General features: G+C 43.2%; 1 protein-coding gene across 4 annotated transcripts in view; it reads right to left on the reverse strand.

Annotated features, from left to right (window-relative positions):
- The window catches only part of CAMTA1 (calmodulin binding transcription activator 1), an 894,751-nt gene that overhangs the window by 579,733 nt on the left and 291,491 nt on the right, over positions 1–23,527 (reverse strand). The window lies entirely within an intron of this gene.

Consider the following 23,527-nt stretch of genomic DNA (forward strand, 5'->3'; position numbering starts at 1 on the left):
TTAACATGTAATTCTTCCTCTTTCCCTGGTTGGCCCTTGCTCTCCTTTCTCCCTCTAAGCTGTCCATATTCTCTAAGAGTCAGACTACACACACACACACACACACACACACACACACACACACACCCTACTCTTGTCCATCCCAAGGTGCCAGACTGAATGCAGACTTTATCAGAACCTGGTCCCGGGGTAGCTGAAGGAGGGCTTTAGACAGGCCTGTTCTTGGCATCTTTGCCAAGATGGGCGGTTTGCTATCACAGAACAAGCAGCAGCTGCTTTCTTAGCAATTTTTAAATTACATTTGTTAACTCCAGTGCTCACACAGTAAACTGCAGCCCGCACCGGATGACAGGGAGCAAAGAACTGTTACTGGACTTTTTCTTCTTTTCTTTCTTTTTTTTCCCCCTTCCTTTCATCACCAATGCCCTCCCTGTTGGGGCCTGTTCTCCTTCTAACTTAGACAGGCTAAGGACAGCCATTCTTCCCTATTCATCCCGTCAGTGTGGGAGTTCTTTATTACCCAAGGAAATTGAGGATATCCAATAGTGAGGGAGGAATAAATCATTGTTCCCAGCTAAATGGAGTAGTGCGGATCTGTTAAAAAATGCTGCCTTTTATCAACAGTCCAAATAATGAAGATTCCATGCACTGAGAACAAAGAAATGGACCGCTACACTATTGATGGGGTATTTGTACAACTCCATGAGTTATGTTTCAAAACTAGTCTCTATTAAAGATGTAGGACCCCTTTTCAGAAGCAAAAAGACTAATATTACTCTCTGAATTATTTATAAGTTTCCCCAAAAGGCAGGAAAGCAACGATGTCTAGAAGCAGAAAACTTGTTTTGTCTTTCACTGAACCTTGGTTGCATTCCCTGGGCTTCATTTTGTGCCGCTAGAAAGGTCTCTCCATGCCTGTGTATAAGTCTTTGAATAGGAAGAAGGGCCAGGCAGAGAAGGGTTAACAGTGGCAAGGATTAGAAGAATTGGAGATGGCCACCAGGACACCGTCATTTCAGCTATCGATGAGTTCAACCATTCTAGAAAATAATTTATAATGATTCTAAGGAGGTGACAAAAAGTTCCTCATCCTTTGACTTTGATCCTACCACCAGGCATATATCTTCAGAAGGTCAAAGAGAATGCAGAAAAAGATTCACAGATGTATTATTATGTGTGTGTGCTAACCAAAAAATTGGAAACAAATTATATTCCCATTGATAAGAAAATTGCTAAACAAACTACATTATGTGAATGTATTAGAATACATAATGAGCCTTAAGAAAAAAATAAATATGACACATCCTGAGAAACACAGGAAGACTTGCATGAACAGATTCAGAAGGAAATAAGCAGAAACATACAAAACAACTCCCATGATTACAAAACATACATGGAAAGAATAACAACAAAACCAAAGAATGGATGCCTGCATTAGTATATATAATATTGTCCAGTAAAAAGTAAGCTTCTTGAAGACAGGGTCCTTTCCTTTCCCCTTTATTTATTCATTTTTGTCTTTTTATCCCCGGGTCCTAGTTTAGTATCTGACATATAGAGTGGACACTTGACAAATCTTTGATGAATTAAATTGAATTCTCATTTTAAATGTCATAGACCAGAGATAGGAGTCATAGTCATTTTCACACAAAGGCAGCCTTCTTATTATTCCACCAAGGTGCATTTCATCTGAAGCCTTCATTTTCACAGATGTCTCTCCTTTATAAAAACCTGTGGCCCAAATTACCAATGAGAATGACTGCCCAAGGGACTAACTAGGATCTCATTTCTTCTTTCTCTTCTACTTTCTGACTGGGGCCAAGTGATCCTCATGCAGGCAGCTGGAAGGGCAGGAGGCCATTAGTACCAAGATCCCACTGGTACACAGACTCCAGTTCCTTGGGCTGATGTCATACCCCTTTCAGAAGCACACACAATCTCAGAAATGCCTGGCTTCTACCCAGAGAAACACCATTTTCCATGATTGGTTTATTAACATTGTGGGGAGCTTGGCTGGTTGATACACTGCTTTTCCAGAGGGTTAAGACAGAGCTATTTCTTGCCTTGTGAAACATTGTCACTAGATCCCACCAATCTCCTAGAATTGAGAACGCTACAGACTATATAGATGGAGAAAGTCCAGTGCCTGGCAAGAAATCACCAGTGGAGGTCTCATAAAAAAGAAGTGACCTCTAAGGAAGATGTTTAAAGAGAGTAGAGACCACAACATAGATCAGCATAGTACTCCATGTACAGTGGACACTTAACTGGGGCTTCTAACCAAGGATCTGGGGGATCAGAAGGGTTTCTTTGAAAGCAGTGGAGATGAATGACATGACATTATAGTGGGAGCTTTGGGAAAGAGTAAAAGATGTAGAAATGAGAGTTTGACTCAGTGTAGCTCAGAAGCACAGGTACAAGCATGAAATTAAGTGAAGAGGCAAAAGTTCTAGAACCAAAAGGGGACTTAGAGATGATTTAATCCAACATTCTCTTCTTACAAATGTGGAAACTGAGGCCTTGAGAGGGGAAGAGAGTTTCCCAAAGTCACATGGGTAATCAACACAGCCAGGATTCAAACCCATACCATGCTCTTTTCTCAATACTACATGGTTGTCTTGCTGTCCAAGAAGAAAAGGGAGCATAACACCTTGAAAAGAGTGCAGGAAGGGGGCAGCTATGTGGTGCAGTGGATAGAGTCAAGAGGACCTGAGTAAGGTAACTTACCAGCTGTGTCACCCTGGATAAGTCATTTAACCCTGACTGAGAAAGAAAGAAAGAGAGAGAGGGAGGGAGGGAGGAAGGAAGGAAGGAAGGAAGGAAGGAAGAAAGGAGGGAGGGAAGGAAGGAGGGAGGGAAGGAAGGAGAGAGGGAAGAAAGGAGGGAAGGAAGGAGGGAAGGAAGGAGGGAAGGAAGGAAGGAAGGAAGGAAAGAAGGAAGAAAGGCAGGAAGGAAGGAAGGAGGGAAGGAAGGAGGGAAGGAAGAAAGGAGGGAAGGAAGGAGGGAAGGAAGAAGGGAAGGAAGGAAGGAAGGAAGGAAGGAAGGAAGGAAGGAAGGAAGGAAGGAAGGAAGGAAGGAAGGAAGGAAGGAAGGAAGGAAGGAAGGAGAGAAGAAAAGAAAGCAAGATTTGGAGTCAAAAGACCTTGCTTACTATCCATGTGGATAAATGCCTTTTTCTTTCTTGCCTCAGTTTCCTGAGCCATAAAATAAGGGCTTCAGACTGGATAACATCTAACTAAGGTCCCTTCCAGCTCTACCTGTTTATGACTCTGGGTTGAGGAAATTTTTTTTTCTTGCTAATTTCTGTTACTCTTCACAGATGCCTTTTTAATTACCAACAGAGGCAGGGTCTGTTGCTATTGGATTGCCTCTAGCAGACTGCACACACAGGTATCTCTGGGAAGACTGGATAAGGACAGAGGCAGAGCAGTAAAAAACAGAAAGAAGGACAGGAAGACAGAATGCAAAAACCTCCCTGTCCCACCCCGCCCCTTCCAGACACATGCATTTTTCTTTCCGCCTTAGAAATATGTTAATCCTTGAACAATAACACATGTCAATAAATAGTCATCTACGGAACCTGAAATGTTAAAAGCTTTCCCAGTAATGTCTCTTCACTTGAATTCGACCTGTATCATAATGGATTCTTTTATGCCATTTCTGTAGATGCACGTTTCTTACATATATTTTAAAACCCTTGGGTTCAAATGTACCTTATTGCATTTTAAAGCCTCTGGATTGTAGCAGAGAAACGTTCTGCACTATAAAACAGAGAGCAGAGTTGAGGTTTGATGGGCTTCCTTCTATTTTCTACCCCACAAAACGCTTTCTAAATGCCATTAAAATTTAGCATACACCATAATAACCAGGCCGCATTTGTTCTATGTTTAAGTCAATTGACTTCAGGGTTTTATCTCTTCATATACATCAAATCAAATAAAGTTGTTTCTGCATCCAGAGATGAGGAACAGGGAAGCCCCCACCCCCTTGTCCAGACCAATCAGCCACTGTCATGAAAGGTTTGGGGGTTTGTTCGTTGTTGTTGTTGTTGTTTTTTTAAGAAACTACTGCTCATTGTAGATGGAAGCCATATAAAAGGGGCTTGGGAGAGGTGGTTCTGTTGAGTAGAGAGAGCAGGCCATGAAGACCTGGGCTCCAGTCTAGCTCTGGCCCTAATTAACTGCGTGATTAGAGAATGTTTGATCTGAGAGGGACCTTAGAAGAAAGGATGTCAGAGCTAGAAGAGGCCTTAGCACACAGAACGTCAGCAGGGAGGAGCCTTAGAACACAGAATGTCAGAATGTGGAAAGATCTTAGAAAACATATTGAAAGAGCTGGGAGGGCCCTTAGAACAGGGAATGTCAGAGCTGGGAAGAGCCTTAGAACACTGAATGTCAGAGCTGGGAGGGGCCTTAGAACACAGGATGTCAGAGCTGGGAGGGGCCTTAGAACACTGAATGTCAGAGCTGGGAGGGGCCTTAGAACACAGGATGTCAGAGCTGGGAGGGGCTTTAGAGAAAACAGATTGAAAGAGCTGGGAGGGACCTTAGAGCAGAGAATGTCAGTAGGGAGGGGCCTGAGAACTCAGAATGTCTGAGCTGGGAAGAACCTTAGAACACAGAATGTCTGTCGGAGATGGGAAGGTTCTTATAACACAGAATTGCACGATAGAAATGACAGGAGAAATCTTAGAGATCACCTGACTGGGGGTTCTTAATCTGGATTCCGTGGACCAAGAGGTCCATGTACAGATTTCAGTGGGTCTGTGAACTTGGACGGGTGTGGGGGGGGAGGAGGGAGGGGGGGGGAGGTAATTGTGTCTTTATTTTACTAACTGAAATTTAACATTTTCTTCAATGATGAATCTAAGCAACAATCTACAGATCATTACGAAGCACCACAGTATTAGGCATCCCCAAAGCACCACAAGAGACCTGCGGCCCACAGGTCACCGAACCCCTGCTCCGTCTGGCGTCTGGGTGCAGCCCATCTTTCTGGATTGACACACTTCTCCTCCCCCCACCACAGACACGACACTGCAGCCAAGCTGGCCTGTGCTTGTGCCCTCAACATGACATATTTTCCAGCTCCAGGTTCTTGCACGGGCTGTCTGCCGTCTCTGGAAAAGGCATTTTTCCTCATCCCTGCTTCTGAGAATCCGCAATTTCCTCCATTGTGTGCATGATGCTTACTCGGAGATTCTTAATGCCTGGTGTCCTCTCCCTTCTAATTCCTTTGTACGTATCACCACATTTTTATTTCCCCATCTGTGTACAAACCGCTTCCCCCCAGTAGTGTGTAAGCCCCTGGAGGGCAGGAACTCTTGTCTTTGTGTACCCAGTGCCAAGGACAATGCCCGTTACTGACAGATGCTGGGTTGAATTGAATTGGACAAAAGGGGCAATAATACAATCAGAGACATAGTGACTCCAAGTGAGTTTGAGAAGGAGTCAGTGTTGGACAGCCCTTACTGGTGGAGCTCAGTTTCCCCATCTATCCAGTGGTGGGGGCAGACTATCCCTCCTTTGATTATCTCCAATTGATCTTATCTATAACTGCTTGTGTGTTGTCTCCTCCACTAGACTGGGATCCTTGAGAGCAGGGCTTTTTTTTTTTTTTTTTTGGCCTTTCTTTGCAATCCCCAATGCTCAGCAGAGGGCCTGGCACATAATCAGTGCTTAATAAAAGCTCACTGAATGGGGTGACTGACCAGACGACCCCTGAGGTCACCTCCAGCTTTTAATCTGGATCTTATCTCTTTTCTCAAGCTTCTTGAGCCTCATTGTCCTCATCTATAAAGGGAAGAGGCTGGATTATGTGACCTTAAAAATCTCCACCAGTTCTAGATCCAATGATCTCATGAACCTCTTTGTATGACCTCAGTCAAGTCTCTCCTCTGTCCCTCCATGGATGCTCTGCTGTCTAGCCCAGAATTCTCCACTTGGGTTTGCAGGCACTGGAGTCACCTGAAATCTCACAAACTCTGCACACTGAACTATGGTTTCCCAACAGCTGAGTGTAAACACCCTAATGGGATATGAAGGGAGGGAAGCACAAACACACTTAATAAATCAGATTGAATGGCTATTATGATGTAAAGTTAGAGGCAGGGATGGAGGAGGGAGGAGGGGGATGGTGGGCAGGGTCTCCTTTATGTCAAGGGAGCTTACAGCCAGCTCTATCCTTTTACCTGGGGCTCTGTTCTTTACAGCAAATTGGACCCTTCTCTCTGAAAGAAATAATTACTCTCCAAGGAGAAGGGAGCTGGCTATGAATGCTGATATGACACGCAATGTCACCTTGCCAGCCAAAGGAGGACTTTGTGGCTCTTCAGCCTGGGCCCTGTCCAACTTCCCGTTTCTGCTTCATAATAGAGGTCACCTCTCTATAGAACGTGTTCATGATCTCCAAAATGACAAGTCAGAAAGTACCTGTCAGCAGGATTTTTTTGTAAGAGGAAAGTCTTTGGGGAGGGAGGTGGGAAGAAGGAAAGAGGATGGAAAATAAGGCGGTGACCAAAGCAAAAGGGGCATGGGGAGCTGAGGCTAGATTCTAGGGCGGAGGTCAAGTTCTGCTTCCTTGGAAACAAGAATTGACTCTCAGCCTCAATGGGGAGTGAACTTCTCAAGTCGGTGACCCAGATGGAAGGATTCTATCACAAATATGGATTCTTTCCCCGTTCCATTTCAAGGGAGGGAAGGCTGCGGATCAAGTTCACTGATCCGGCAGGGAAGCCAGCGGGATGCCGTAGCCTAACTTTGTGGCTAAAAATTGCCATTCGTCTACTGGGTATGGCTCGTGCTCTGAGGGCTTTTATTTTTAAATCGATAGCTTCAGATGCTGTCTTGTCTGGGAAAATAAAAATATCCACAGTGACACAATTTGAGAAACATATAGGAGAATGGGAGTTCTTTGTTTTCTTTCTTTTTCTCTCCCTTTCTTTGCTTCGAAGGAGAATATTCTAATTGGCTCCTGGGTAAAATGGGCCAGCTTGATTCACCTGCTGCAAGACGTCTGCTACCGCCAAGAAAACACTAGAGTTTGAAATTGTAAATAATCCCATCTGCTAACAGCCCAGAATATAATTCTGCTCATGTGCTCACCAGACTGGAGTCTGCCTGAGGGGACATAGTCTTGGGTTTCCTGCTTCCCCTGAAGTAAATCTGTGCATCGGGGGTGCCATAAATAGCAGGCTGAGTAGCTGATGTGGTCTCCAGGGTAAGAAAGGGAAAAGGGCTTGACTCTTTCCCTAAGCCTGCTCCACCCTGTAAGAGGCCCTCTCTATCTGTGTGGTGACCTCCTGGGACTTGAAATCACAAAATGTCAAAGACAGGATAGACTTTAGGACCCAGAATTATCAGAGCTAGAAAGATCATTAAAACATAAAATGTCAGAGCTCAGAGGGACCTTAGCAAGTAAAATATTGGAGCTGAAGGAGGTCTTAGAACATGGAACACCTGGAGGGGACTTTAGAACACAGAATCTCAGAGGTGAAAGGGCCTTAGAGCATTACAATGTCAGAGCTAGAAAGAGCTTTAGAATATGGAATGTCAGAAATGGGAAGGCCCTTAGAATACAGAATGTCAGAGCTGGGAGGGCCCTTAGAACAGGGAATGTCAGGACTAGAGGACATCTCAAATTCCTTGTCTGGGTTGGACTAGATTATTATCATGGTCTCTTTCATTTTTAAAGATTTCTGAGTCTCTACCCTTGAGGCATCACCAATTTTGACTTCCAGTCCTTCTCTGAATCATCACTTGCGCTACGACCAACCCAAAGGTTCTGGGTCAGCAGCAAGGAGTAAAACCTCTTGCTGTAAAAATCACTAAGAGAATTTCTTGGGACAGGCGCAAGACAGGAGCACTCAAATCCCACCCAGGAAAGAAGGGGAGGCCCATAAAGAGAGTCCTTTCGTGTTGTCCTCTTGAAGGCCACCCAAACCTGACCAAAAGTACCCCTTAAGGAGAGAGAAATAGCCCCAAGGGGGGGAAAAAGAAGAATCCTCCTTAAAATTTATATTTTTAGAAACCAGAAGAGGACTGATTTTTTTTAATAGGAGCAAGAGGTTTTAATCAGAACAGAGGATAGGTATTTCTTTCAAGTAATAGCCTTGTAATAGCACTGCCTAAAGTAATGAGATTTCAGTATTCAACAATAAAATGTGATCTATTCAAGGATTTGAGGAAATAAAAACTAGAGATAATTTTGAGGTGATTCTCAGATGCCTATGATGGTGTGAGAAGTTCAGTCCATTAAGCCATGACTGGAGGAGGGGAGGGCCTAGGGCATATACTGAGGCAGGAATTAAGTGCACTGATGTTCTTGGGGAGGTCTAGAGGAAACCAAATGTTTATGTTCACTGAGAATATCTTTCTTCCAATCCTGCCTGGAACAAGAGTAAGAGTAATAATAAATAATTCAGGTTCCTAAAAGGCTTTAATATTTTCAAAGAGCATTCATTCATTCATTCAACAAGCATCTATTAAGTTCTGACCTTGTGCCTTCATTGTGCTGGGCCCTGGGGAGGTAAAGATGAAATCAAAACCAGGGCCTTCCCTCAAGAAGCATACATTCCACTAGAGGAAAGACCATGTACAAATACCAGTAAATAAAAATATATGCTAAATAAATGGAAATTTAATTCTGAGGCTGGTGGACGGGTAGGTTCAGAGTGAGTAATACTAACTACTGGGAGGTGGGGATCAAAAAGGGATTCTTGGAAGAGATGATACTTGAGGTGAGTTTTGAAGGGAGGCAATCATTTAATCAAAAGACAAGCATTTATAAGTGCCTACTGTGTGCCTGGCAAAGTTGATGAGAGAGAGCATTTGAGACAGAAAAAAGGAGAGAGATTAGATAAAGAGATCTATTTGCAGAACTCTATATCAAGATAAAGATATCTATTTTGATACAGCTCTCTATCTTGATATAGATTTTTCTATCTCTATTTTAATAACCTAGCACCTAGGTTCCCCCACTAAGTTCACACTGACTGGGTCTGGTGCTGTGGAGTCCCAAGTCTGGATGGGCCTTTAGAGGTCATCTGCTGCAATCTCCTCAATTTAGAGAGAAGGAAAATGAGTCCCAGACTGATTGTGCATGCTGGGAGCAGCGAAGCAAGGACACCCTGGAATAATGCAGCATCAGATGAAGTCAGCAGGTGAGACACCTCAGGACTGCAAGCGGAGATTTGCACCTGCCTATCTGACTTTGGTTTTTCCGGTATTCCATCCACCCAGACCTCCAGCTATGGCCACCTGGCTCACTGTCAGCTCCTCCCTATATCACTCAGCAGGCCAAAAATAGACCTGTTAATAACAGTGGTTAAAACCCCCTGAGGGCCCCAAAGATAAGGCAAGTTCCTGGGCTGACAGCTCATACCTCACCCATCCCTCTGAAATATTACTCACTAGTTGGGAGTGAAACCACCTGGTTTGCCAACCACAGCATCCTAAAAGCTAGAAATCAACTCAAGAGAAAAGATCAAGTGAAGTTCTGTTGACAGATGGTGTTCTACAAAAGGTCAGCCCCCAGCTCATTCTTCTATTCATTATTTATTAACAATCTCAGAGACATTAGCATTACATCAAATGTCCAGCATCGTGAAGGTGATAAAGCAGTATTTTATAGCTCAGGGCCTCTTACAGGTGTTAACAAAAAGCTTACAAAGTGATTTCAACATGTTATATAATAATTTATTAAGAATTTGCTACAGCTGAACATTAAAAATGATATTAATCACCAAGTGAAATTGATTCAAGAAAAACAGCCCGGCCCGTCTTTGTAAGTAACCCGATGAGTAAATACCCTGTTTGCATTGATTTAGAGCTTGGGCCAGACAAGGTCAGTTTACACACTACCCACATCTCACTCGATTTTGAACCTGGCAATAATGTCTGCATCAAAACCTCCCTTCAATCCCTCCCCTTACAGAAACCCTTTCCAGACTAGGCATCAGAAGTAAAGAGTCTCACCTTCCCCAAAATTTCCTGACCTTGTAAAATGCCCTTTTCTATCATCTCCACATTGAGTCTACCAAAAAATAAAGACAAACTAAACCTAGCAACTAAAAGAAATCAGCCGCCAATGTTGGGTTCACACCTCTCTGTACATGCAGATACAAAGTCAAGACGAGTCAAATCAACAAACATTTATGCAGTTTACTATATACCAGGCACTATGCTAAGCACGGGACATGCATATTAATATATATCTTAAGCTCAGTTCTTGGCACATAGTAAACACTTAGTAAATGCTTTTCATTCATACATTCATATACACATACACACTGAATCTCTTTGTTAAGGCAAGAGTCCTGATAGGTAAGGGTGACAGTGATGGAAACTACAAATTTATTTGTAAAATTTTACATGGGAGAATGGGAGAGCCTTAGCAGTGCTGCCTCATAAAACAATGAGCAGAAGTGGAGAGAAAAACAAAATACTGGAAATCTTGACAAGAGACTTAACTAAGCCAAATTATTACTAGTAGCAGCAGCAGCAGCAGCAGCAGCAGCAGTAGTAGTAGTAGTAGTAGTAGTAGTAGTAATAATAGTTAGTTGTAGTAATATAATAGATAATATTTATATGGAACTTTAAGGTTTACAAAGAATTTTAGAAATATTCCATCCTTTTTCAACAACCCTGAAAGAAGGATTTGTTTATATTATTATCTCCATTTTATAGTTGAGGAAACTGAGACAGATAGAAGTTAAGTTCTTGTCCAGGGTCACATGGCTGGTCAGTGTCTAAGGCAAGATTTAAACTTAAGTCTTCCTGATTCCAGGCCCAGCATTCAATCCACTGCACCACCCACACGCATCTATAGAAATAAGAGATTATGTCAAGAATGTTTGGGTATTTACAGAAGAAAATCAAAGAACAAGCAGATGAAAAATGGAAAAAAGATCTGTAGAGATTTCTGTAATATCAGGGACAGTAGAGCTAACATCTCTGGACTCATTATTCCCAAAGTGCTACATGTGGACGTAGGACAGGCCCTAACATAAGCCAAATCGGGCTATGAAATGGCACCAGACCAAGGACACATAGAGGAAAGCCATAATGAAGCAAGCCCAGTTTTAAGGGCATTGAGAGATAAATTATCAAGATAATCCGAAAGAAGGGAGAATTCTAAATGACTAGGGGGAAAACATAAGACATTATTAAGCACATGCACACACACACACACAATCTCTCTCAAAGGTGACCAAGAAAATATTAATTAATAACAATAGTTAACATTATATAGAACATGTTCCAGGCACTGTGCTAAGTGCAATTCTTATTTCATTTGATCGTCATGACAACCCTGGAAGGTAGATGCTATTATTAGCCCCATTTTACATATGAGGAAACTGAGGCAAACAGAAGTTGACTTGCCTAGGGTCATGCAACTAGTAAATGTCTAAGCCAGATTTGAATTTGGGTCTTCTTGACTCCATGGCTATCTATTCAACATACTACCTCGCTTCCCCTCCTCCTCTTCACCACCTCTACAAAACTTTTATGAGAATGACCTACACACACACACACACACACACACACACACACAGAGCCTTGATAAAGAAAAGAGATAGAAATGGCAATATTTTACAAATGATGCTTTTCAGCAGGCCATATACAGCCATACACTTGCCTGAAGGGTGGAGAACATCTAACACCTCACCATACTGAATATTTGTTGACTATTAACAAACATTTGATTCCACAGGATAAAATGTCCCCCACGCATATGTTAAAATCATACAAGATTCCTTGAAAGATGTAGCAATAGAAATAACTTTGTCCCATGATCCTCTGGCTTTGAGTTTCAACCAAGGCCTAAAACAGGGAGATGTGTGCCTGCCACTCTCATGGCAGATGCCCAGGAGAGAGACCAAGTCAAAGAGGTAGGTAGATGATGAGGCCTCATTTGTGGATGATGCTATTATGACCACATCAAACCCCAAGTCAACATAGAACCTTTCAAATGAGGCCTATAATCATTCAAAAGGATTCAGTCTCCCTATACACAGAGAAACAATTAAATGGATTAAGAATACCAATTGTCAATGGGAAGGACAAACCATAGAGCTGGTCCATCAATTCTTATCCCTTTGACAGATACTATGGAATGAACTGGGCCAAAAATTGACTAAGAGGAAAAGAATGAGTTGGATTGTCTTTGGGAAATTATTCAGCATCTTTAAAGACCCCAAACTTCTTCCTGAAATAAGAGCCATAACATTCAACCAGTGATGGCTTATGGTCATACACACTATTGTCTCTGGACACATCGGAACTTGTGAGTCACAAAAAGAAATGAAGAAGAACATGGTGGGCACAATGAGCATGGTGGGTGTGAATAAGAGGTGCCGTATCATCAGTTAAGAGGATGTCATTCCAGACAATAAAAACGGGCCATGTAACAAGAGTGAAAGATAACTGAGGGACAGACTAGGACATTGGGGGGACTCCCTGTGACAGATTTATAGGAGGCCATTGCAACGAGTCACAGGGCATGAAGAGGCATGTGTGAGTTTCCATCTGCATTGTTAGAGGGAGTGGCATGGTGGGAGGAGGGTGAGATATTTGTGTTACATATTAAAGCCTTTTTTTTTTAAATTAAATTGGCATATTCACAAATGAACCAATCAGTCCTGCCCAGGTTAAGGGAAATACTTAGGGTTAATTTCCACATAATCGTGGCAATATTGATTCACTACTTAAATGGGTGTGTGATCTCATCAATGTGTTCACTTTCTTGAACAGTGCAGAAAGCAACCCAGCCATGTAATAGCCCTGTTGGTACCTTGGGTTGCTCTCCTGCAAATCTCCCAGAAAAGGTTCACCCCATATGTGGGAGGCCTTTCTCTAGATCTTTTGACATGAGGTAGAACTAATGCAGCATGTAGTCTGTCCATACCTGATCCCTCAGACACTCAGTCTTGTCAGTCATTCAGTCATTCAACAAATATGTAAGAGCCTACTATGTTCAAAGGAGTGTGTTGATCAATCAACAGGGATCCCATCCTCCTCAAAAAAGGGAAAAAACAGCCTCTACCTTCAAGAGGCTCACATTCTAATGGGGAAGATAACACTGAACATATATACAGAATCCAGCATCAGACACTTGCTAGAGTGTATCTGATCTGATTTAACTCTCTTGACCAAGTCACTTGGCCTATTTCTGAGTCTAGAATGCAAAGACTCTGGCTGCATTTACAGGCTACAAAAATTCAAGCTAAGAATCTTCCAGGACTAGATACCCTTTGCATATAGGGAGGCCTGCCTACATCTTTCTTTATCCTGGGGAGGACAGGATCACGTGGCTGGGAACATGGCACCTGGCCCATTATGACTCCTTCTAATGAGGGCACAGGAATGAGGATTAGAGAAGTCCAAGGTAGAAGGAAGAAGTGCATGAGACTGTTCAAAGTAAAGGGTGTATCCTACGCTTGCTGACATCCAAAGGTCCTACTGTGACTGCTCATCATGGAAGCTGATCAAGGATTCCAAAGCACAAGACTTCCATCACTAATGACCATGAAGCATGGACCAAGTGAGACCCTCTGGCCAAATCAAGGAGGCAGAAACCAAGGAAGTTAAACCAACTTTCCCAAAATAATCCTTCTCAAAAATAACTGTTCCAGGGCTATAGACGCTCTCACCCTATCCTTCCCAAGGAACGAAAAAAATAAAAATAAAATAATTTTTTTAAAATGCCCTAACACCCACATTCCCATTTTTCAGGGGCACAGTCCCATTAACCATGGCTGGTGCTCCAGCCGTCTGGGAACCTTAGCAAACCATGGACAGATTTATGTGCTGAAGAAAACGACCCTATTAAGTCTGGCCGTAAACTTCCTCCAACCAACTCCTGGTGTGCTTGGACTGCCAAGTGACTTTAGATACATCGAGCAGAAAGATGCTGCTGCCCTGCAGAGAACTGCACAGTGCCTCCCTCTTCTTCACCCACTCCTCGCAAACCTCCAAGACCCCAGTATAGCAGCCCTATGACCCAGCTGCCTTCCTGGGACCAGCAGGAAGATCCCAGGGGAGCCTCACAGTCCCTCCCAAAGGCATAAACTACCTAAGGACAGGGGACATTCAAGGTTTCTACTTGCAGTCTCAGGTTTGGGTTTGTTTCTATTTTAATCAAAGCCAGTTGGTGTAGCCCGCTCTAGGGACCCTCCCTCCTCCTGTTACATAGCATCTCTCCTGCCCTTCCTAACACGGATCTGAAGGGATACGATATATACTGTTGTCTGTGGCATTTAAGCTCCAAGGGCTACTCTGCCTCAAATCCCCTGAATGCTTTTTTCCCCTTTACTCTTTGAAAATGCAGCCCTCCACTCCAGGGGCATGTACTCTGGTAGGTCAGTGATACCTCAAAGCCGCCACTTGTGAAGCCCCTCCCCCTGGCAGTGGTTCTCTATCCTGGGCAGGGAGGAGTGACCCACACAATCCCAATGGATGGGGCCAGCCAGCCACTTACTGCATCCTTCCTTGGCTAATCCACCCTCCAGGCTCATCCCTTCTGCACTCTCTCAACTGTCTGCATACTCTCCCTCTAGACCTTTCTTTGCCTTATATATGTTGGATGTATTTGTCTGTGTGTGTCTCAGCCCGGTAAGCTTTTTTTTTTTTTTAAAGCAATCGGGGTTAACTTGCTCAAGGTTACACGGCCAGTTATTTCTGGGTGTGGTGCTGAGTATCTGACCCCGGATTTGATCCAGGTCATCCTGGCACTGGAGCCAGTGCTCTTACTCGCTGAGCCACCTGGCCGCCCCTAAGCAATTGGGGTTAAGTAACTTGCTCAAGGTTACACGGCCAGGTGTTTCTGGGTGGGTGCTAAGTGTCTGAGCCCAGGATTCGATCTCCAGGTCTTCTCAACACTGGAGCTGGTGCTCTTACTTGCTGTGCTACCTGGCCGCCCCAGAGGGTAAGCTTTTTGAAGACAGGGCTTGTTTTGTTTTCCCCTTGGCAGCCTCTGCATAAAAGAGCTCAGGTTTTTGTAGAGACGTTATTCAATGAACACTTGTTGAATTGAGATGAACTCCATTGTTTGTGTGTATGATTTGAACAACATAACTTCACCTTTGATTGTCTATTCTCCCAGACCATTTCTTTTTAAAAAGGTTTATTTTAATCTCTTTTTTGGCATCACTTTCAGTTCTGAATATATTCTTCTCCCCTTCCCACAAGTCATCCCTGAGACCAAAGAAGAAAAGAAGGGACAGGGAAAGAAATAAGCATTTATTAAGCACCTATGATGTACCAGATACTGTGCTAAGCAGTTTGTAAATATTATTTCATTTGATCTTCACAACAACCCTGAGAGGTAAGTGCTATTATTATTCTAGTTTTCCAGTGGGCAGTAGGTACTATTAAGGATAATGAGGTAGACAGGGATTAAGTGACTTGTCCAGGGTCACACAACTAGTAAGTGTCTAAGGCTGGACCTGAAGTCAGGTCCTTCTCTCAGGGGGAGAAGAAGAAAGAGAAGGAAGAGAATGAAAAGAAGGGGAAGGGGAAGGAAGAGGAGGAGGAGAAGGAGTAGAGAAAGAAGGAGGAGGAAGAAGAGGAAGGAAGAGGAAGAGAAAGAGTTCTATTGTTTTCCTGAACTATTTTCTAAATAAGCATACATTGGGCATATCATCTATCTTCTCAACTGTACCACAAGCCCCATGAGGGCAAGGACAGCCCCTCGTATTCCCCTGCACTGCCTAGTACAGGCACAGTCAAAAATACTCTTTTATTTATTATTGGAAGGAACAGAGATCCCATCCCCCAAGTACTTCCATTCCAAAATGCCTAAGTTGGGAAAATAAACAGTTTGGGGTTGGGAGAGGGGGAGAGGAGGGAGGAGAGGCTCCTTGGGGTCACAAGGGTCTGGCTGGTAAACTCTCTCTGCTGACACCACACAAACAAGTAAGCACCGATGGGAGTCCTTGCTAACAGCTGACATTTACCTAGCCCTTGGACATCTGTGGTTTGCACGGGCTGTCTCTCCTGCCTGGGGGGCTCTCCTTCCTCAAGGCCACCTCCCACAGGGGGCATTTCCTGATGCCCTGATCATTAGTATTATTCCCCCACAAATAGCCTTACATTTCTGTTGGCTGCAATTCATATTTATTTATCTGGATATATGCTGGTTCCTCCAAGTAAAGCACATAAGATCCTTGAGGGCAAGAACTGTTTCATCATTATCACTGAGTACAGTGACTGCCATACAGCAGTCGCTCAGTGAATGTTTGTTTGGATGGAGCAAAAATGTCAAAGCTGATGCCACAGGGCTGGATTTCAGAGGCCATCTCTGACAACCTGCCTCCTGTGTGACCAGGGTATCAAACTACCTCATATCTCTGAACCTTAGTCCCTTCATCTATGAGATGAAAGTGTTGGGTTAGACGACCCCTAAGATTATTTTCTGCTCTAGAACCAGGATCCTAATTGAATTAAATTGATCCTCACAACAGCTACTTCTATTTTTCAGATAAGGAAACTAAGGCCCAGAAAAGTTAAGTGACTTGACCCTGTCTGATCATGCAGGCAGGACGTGGCAAAGTCAAGATTCAAATGTCGGTCTCTTTGGATGCTTCGGTGTTCTTTTTTTCTGTACAACATTGTGATGAGTGAGGGATAGGGGTGAGAGAAGAGAAAGAGGGAGCCAAATCTCTAACTCCTCCTCCATGGTCAAATCAGACCCAAGAAAATACTTAATCCAACTATCTGAACAGATGTGATAACCTGGCAAACAGCGAAACCCTGTGATAACCTGGCACAGAGGGATTAGCTCAACCCCCAAGAGACAGATGCCCTTGGTCAGTGGGGCGATGATTTGGCCAAATCCAGAATCTCTCAGGGTGAACTCTTATCACACACACAGCTAAGCTGCCCCTCAGTGACTCCCAGCTGAGCTGGATCTGGCTTCTCCTTCTGTTTCCTGACTGTTTATGCCAGTCAGAGACTTGCTCCCTTGATGTAAAGCCGGTAGAGGTAATGCTGGGGTAATCCATTTGTCCACAGACTCCCTGTTCTATTCTAAGGAGCTTGGTTAATGAGACCCAGTGGGGCTCCTGGGTCTGGAAAGGGCAGCCACTCATCCTGCCAGGGGCTCCTACAAAGCCATACCAGGGTGGCTCATTGACTTACAGGAAAGAGAGCGCAAATAACTTTTCCTTGAAGGAGGAAGAAAAAGCAAAAAAAAGGGGAAGAAAAAACCCCAACTCTATCCTCCAACTGCGACATATTTTGCAAGCTTGAGAAAGCAGCTGGGTCTGAAGAGGTAACTTTTAGACACACAGGTATTGGGATTAAAGAGAAGCAGGGGAAAAATGGAGAGACCTTATTGAGATGTTAAGGGACACGTGGGTCACAAGTTGGGAGGAATAGGAACTCTGCATTATAAACGGTCCCACACTTCCCTCCTTTAAATGGTGGTTACCTAAGCATGACTCCATCAATAAAAAATACAAACAGTGTAAAAAGTAGTCAAGCAGAGATAAGTTTATTACTAATTATGAGCAGCTTGACATGCTCCAAATCCTCGTAAAATAAATGAAGTCCATTTTTAATATCTGCTTCCACGACTTCCAGATAATAGGAGAATTTACTTCAAGGTCACATCTCATTTATCAAGTCGAGGTTTTTAACTACATGTTCAGAAAACCAACCAAAGATCCCACTTCCTCTAGAACTGGGCTGCAAATGCATTAGAACTTTTTTTCTTTGTTCTGGTTTTATTTTTCCTCTCTTGATATTACCACCTCCCCAGGACAGGGGAGGAGACTCAATGGATCCTGAAAGGCGGGCTAGGTTGGGCTAGGGAGGGCATTCTTCCATATCTGTTTAGATCTCCAAAGACTTAGGACTGTGACCCTTGTTTTTAATATCAGCTAATTGGCCTTTCTTTGGGTGTTTTGCTGCTCAAGAAAGGTCACCTGGAAGAGTTTGAAGCTGTGCAGGGAGAGGAAAAACGTGTCAGCAGAAGTCTGATAACACAAAAACAACTTACTGGTCAAATCCTAGGAACCTCAATGCTATTGTATATCCAGCAATTGTCAAAGGCCCAGGGGCCTTCGAGGGCTGAAGAGAGTATTCTCTATCAATCCCTGGGAATTTCATGGAGATCCCACACTAGGGTCCAATCCTGAAGACTGATGATGGAGTGGGTGCTGGTGGTTCACTTAGTCTACTGAATCCACAGTCAGGCCCCAGACTGCACATCATCTTCATGTTCCATCCAGGATACCTTGCCATCATCTGTTTCCCAGGCATTCCTCATCACCCCCAACCCCAGCCTTTGCTTTCCACCTCCTGCCCTGGACCCAGTAATCAAACAACAGTACCATTGCATCAGGAAATGGAGTGCCAATCATCTGACCTATAGATCCACTAATCATGCACAGATCAAAACTCTAATCCCCAGCTACAGCTCCTGTAGATGTGATGCCTTCCCCTTTTAGAATCTAAGAAACTATTTGGAGATAAAGAGTATCGCTCTCCTATATGCATCATCTCTTCCTGTTGGAATGTAAGCTCCTTGAAGGGAAGAGATATATTGATTACTTGTATTTGCATCCCCAGCACTTAGCACAACACCTGATACAAAGTAAATGCTCAATATAAAATTTTCATTGACTTATTCATTCACGGAAGGAAGGAAGGAAGGAAGGAAAAAAGGAAGGAAAGAAAAAAGGAAGGAAGGAAGGAAGGAAGGAAGGAAGGAAGGAAGGAAGGAAGATCATAAAATGTCAGAACTGGAAAGGGTTTTAGAGTTTATGTAGTCCAACCCTCTTATTTTATAGATAGAGAAAATGAGTCCTGTAGAGATAGAAGAAGCAGTTTGCTGAACATAACATAGATGTACTCTCTTGAAAGCACAAGGAGACAGCTTAGCCAATCACATACAATGCATCTGAATTTTGTCTTACGTGTTTATCTGGGAACATACAATCTATTAAGGAGATTCTGTCTGTAGAATCTGTGAAAACCTTTCTGCCAGTTTTCAGAAGGAGTCCAGGCTCCTGGCATGCCTCGGGCCTATCATTAGGAAATTTAATCCCTCAATTCTTATTTCTGTGAATGGTGTAGAGGAAATAGAAGAGAGGATGGGAAAGGAAGGCAGAAAAGAGAAAAAGAGACAGAGAAATACAGTTATACATGGATAAGTCTATTTTGTAGGTGTGTATTATATATATATATATATATATATATATATATATATATATATATATATATATATATATATATATAAGCAGTGTGACATTGGATAGGGCATTGGGACTGGGACCATGAAGAACAGACAGCTGGCTTCATGGACAAAGAGTCTATGATCAATCAGATGGTTCAGATCTCACCTCTGATAGTTACTTGCTGTGTAACCCCAGGCAAGTCCCTTGACCTCTCAGAGACTCAAGGCCATGATTTATTTATTAAGTTATAGATAGGCTGCAACCTGCATTGGTTGAGAGCATTCCCATTCCAGAAATTCTCCATTCTGACAAAATCCCAGCTGCTTTGTGAATACCCATATTATGTACACGTGTGTGTATATATGGACAAGACCATTCACAAAAGGTAACACATCTACAAACTGGACCATGGAACTTGTCCAGGTGCCAAGAAATGACTTAAAAAAAAACACCTCTATTAAGTTCAGAAACAGAACATTTGAAAAGTAAATTAAAATAACAATAAAATTGATTTCAAATAACACTTTCAATGAGTTCTTTAATGAGTTTTTTTAATTGATAGTTAACTCCTAGGGTCATAGAAACATAGATTCCGAGTTTAACATATGCAAAAGGGCCAGAGAAACGGATCCAGAGAAATGAAGGACCTCTCTGAAGGTCACATAGATAGGAAGTAGTAGAACCAAGATATCAAGTAGCATATTCCATGTTGATAAAAGTTTTAAGGGAACTGTAGACCCTGATGCTCTTCTTCAGGCCTTGCCATCCACCCTGATGATGTGCCCCCTACTGTATGTCGTCAATACCTCTTAGAACATAAACCCCCTGGAAACAGGCAATGTTTCACTTTTAAATCTGTATTCCCAGTGAACACAGTGCATGGGAGATAGTAAGCACTTAGTAAAGGCTTTCATTCATTTAGCCCTGAATTATGGCATGCTCTCTGTAAACTCGTCCAGGTAGCCAATTTTAAGGTGGACCAGTTCCTGCCCAAGGACCTTAACATCTTCATAGACATACAACATCCCAAATATAAAAAGACACCAGCCGTCTTCCATACTTTGACTGAAGCTCTGCTGTTTTAACACACTTCAAGAAGAGGATAGTTACCCATATGGAAAGAATATAGGACTTCATTAAGAGTTAATAGAGGTATTTGGTAGTAGAGAGAGCCCTGGACCTGGAGTCAGAAGATCTGAGTTGAAATCCATCCATAGACACTTACTAGCTGTGTGATTCTGGTAAAGTCACTTAGCCTCTGCCTGCCTCAGTTTCTCCTTCCCTAAAATGAGGATAATAATAGTACCTATTTGCAAAGCTCTTTGCAAACCTTAAAGCACTCTATAAATTCTAGCTGTTGTTATTGGTTTTTAAGAGTCATATTTTCCACAGCTCAGTCGTCACCTTTGAAGAAGCCTTTCCCAAACACCCTAGAGGCTAGTGCCTTTCCTATTCCAATTCCCTTCTATTTCTTTTGTTTAAATTCTGGATTTCTCATTTCTGTAAACATGCCTCCTAGAATGTAAGTTCCTGGGGGTCGAGGATTATTTCACTTTTGTGTTTCTATCCCCAGCCCTCAGCCTGGTGCTAGTGATTACTAAATGCTTATTGATTGGCTGTTTCAGGTGACTGCTCGTGCATGAATCCAGTCACTGGATGTTCCACTTGGACTCCCTACCTTCCAAGGTTGTGAGAAAAAAAAATTGTAAAAGAAGGAGGAAATAGGCATTTATATAGCACCTACTATGTGCCAGGTGCTTTTTTTAAACAAATATTATCTAATTTGAGTCCTATGAGGTAGGTGCTATTATTATCCCCTTTTTAGAGTTGAGGAAACTGGGGCAAACAGAGGTTAAGTGACTTGTCCAGGGTCATACAGTTAGTAAATGTCTGAAGCTAGATTCGAACTCAGGTCTTCCTGATCCCTAGCCCAGTGCTCTATTCACTTTATAAGCTCTTTGCAAACCTTAAAACATTAAGTGCTATGTATTATTACTAGTACTCAGAGAACACTGGTGATTTATCATGAGGCAAGAATAACTCAGCTCCCCAAAGGGCTAAGGCCATAGAGACTTTTTGCTTTGGCATTCCTGAAACAGGGAGAGGATCTAGGTGAATAAGAGCCATAACTATGGCTTTGGGGGCTGACAGCATTTGTATTCTCCTTGGCAGGTAGAAACAAATGAACTTAACAAGAAGGACTAGTTAGAGTCAGAAGCTACAGGTGGGTCTCTTCCCTGTCTTTGCTCAGCCCATTCCTCTTCATGCAGGGGAATGCTAGTGTCCCAGGATCTCAACTCACAGGACCAGCATCCCAATGCAGGAGCCTCTACCACCCTATATAGTGCCCCCTAGGTGGCACCATAGTGCAAAGAGCTCCAACTCTAGCGTCAGTTAGGAAGACTCCTCTTCCTGAGTTCAAATCTAGCCTCAGACACTAACTAGCTGTGTGACCCTGGGCAAGTCATTTCACCCTGTTTGCCTCAGTTTCCTCTTCTGTGAAATGAGCTGGAGAAGGAAATGACAAACTGCTCCTTTATCTTTGCCAAGAAAACCCCTAATAGGGTCACGAAGAGTCAAACATGACTGAAAACAAGTGAACAACCACAACAGAGGCCTTTAAAGTAAGGTGACTTATCTCATTTGATCATATGGTCTCTTCCTCCAGAGGGTCTGGAGTTCTAAGACTTGAGGTCTGTCCTTGCATGCTGCCCTTAGGAAACAGGGGTGAGGTACTCCCTCAGAAACCTTGCAATTGAGGATCTAATAATCAATGATCCCTAAGAAGTTTCCCAAAAAAAAATTATCTGCAGAGCAAAGGCTTTGCCTTGAAACCAGAAGGTGATTTCAAGTGAATGGATTTTAGTCTGAACAGAAACTTATATTAAATCCTCCATTTAAAAGAGCATTATTTGTGGGGAAGGAGGACAGTTCAGACATGCAATTTTTCCAGCATAGGAAACTCTTGATGTGAAAACCCTCTAGACCAATGCAGATCAGTTCCTCATTTGTAACTTAGAGAAAATCCTATCTGGATAAAAAGATGATTCTGGGATGCCAAAGGTTGGCAGTCCTGATCACAGAATAAGGAAGTCAGTCACGCAAAGTGGAAGGGAGATAGGCTGGCAGGAAATGAAGGTACAGGATCAACTTCATAGATGAAAGAGCCAGATACTGAAATGATTGGGGCACTTTGGATGGCATGGGGGGGGCAGTGCTTTGTGAACCAAGAGGTCTTGGGAACAGTGATGAATGAAGTGAGAGTGAAAGATCTCCTCCCCCTCCACCCCTTCCAGGAACCTCGAAACAAAGTGACAATGGAAGCAGGACCCAGTGGGGGTTCCAGCCCATTCCCGGATCTCACCAGGCCAGCTGCAAGCCTGCATACCGTCTGTCAGTCCAGGAAAGAGGCCTGAACCCCTGAAGCTGAAGAAGCATGACTTTCAAAAAGCAGGTCTCACTCCAAGATCATCTACCATGGTCCAGTGTGCCGGGATCAAGCACAATCAGAATGGATGAAAGTCACATAGCAGAAAGGGAAAATGTTTCAGTAGATACTCAAGTGTAGCATGCATTAATGCCTCTGGGTCACTTTCCCTCCCCACCACCCCGTTTAAACTTAATTTAATACAAGGGAACATCCCACTAGGTGGTGTCTCGGGCTAATGGAAGGCATTCTAATTATCACAGGTCCATTGATGAGGAACAAGGTGAGGACAGGAAACCTCCTAACACCTACTTCAATACTAGTATTGGATGTGTTTTGCTGAGACAGGGGTCATTGGAAACTCTGGGTGAAGTTCTGGGCTTTAGGGGACTGGCAGTGAAGGCAGAGACAATCCAGAAAAGGAGTTTCAAAATACACCTTCAGCTATACCCAGCACCTCTTCCTGTAAAAACTTTCTGGAGATTGGTGCAGGAGTAGAGGAAAAAAAGAAGACTCCTCCTAAGGTTTTTCCAATTTTCAGACCAGATGTAAAGGACAAGCTTTCCCTAGCCAAGGCCATGGGTCGTCATTGCTCTAGAGCAGGGGCAGCTAGGGTCACAGTAAATGTAGTTCTGCACCTGGAGTCAGGAAGATCTGAGTTCGAATCTACCTCAGACACTTAATAGCTATACGACCTTGGGCAAGTCACTTCACCCTGTTTGCCTCTGTTTCCACATCTGTAAAATGACATGGAGAAGGAAATGGCAAACCACTCCAGTATCTGCTAAGTAAACCCCAAATGGGGTCACAAAGAGACTGAAAAATGACTGAACAACAAGAGAACCAGATCTCAGGCAAGGGCCATCTTGTCCAAGACCCTCAGAGATCAGAAATGATTTGTCCAAGGTCACACAGCTAAT

This window comes from Petaurus breviceps, unplaced genomic scaffold (genome assembly GCF_028583685.1).
Source record: "Petaurus breviceps papuanus isolate PSGF00001 unplaced genomic scaffold, PetGlider_PUasm1.0 91041, whole genome shotgun sequence".
NCBI lineage: Eukaryota > Metazoa > Chordata > Mammalia > Diprotodontia > Petauridae > Petaurus > Petaurus breviceps.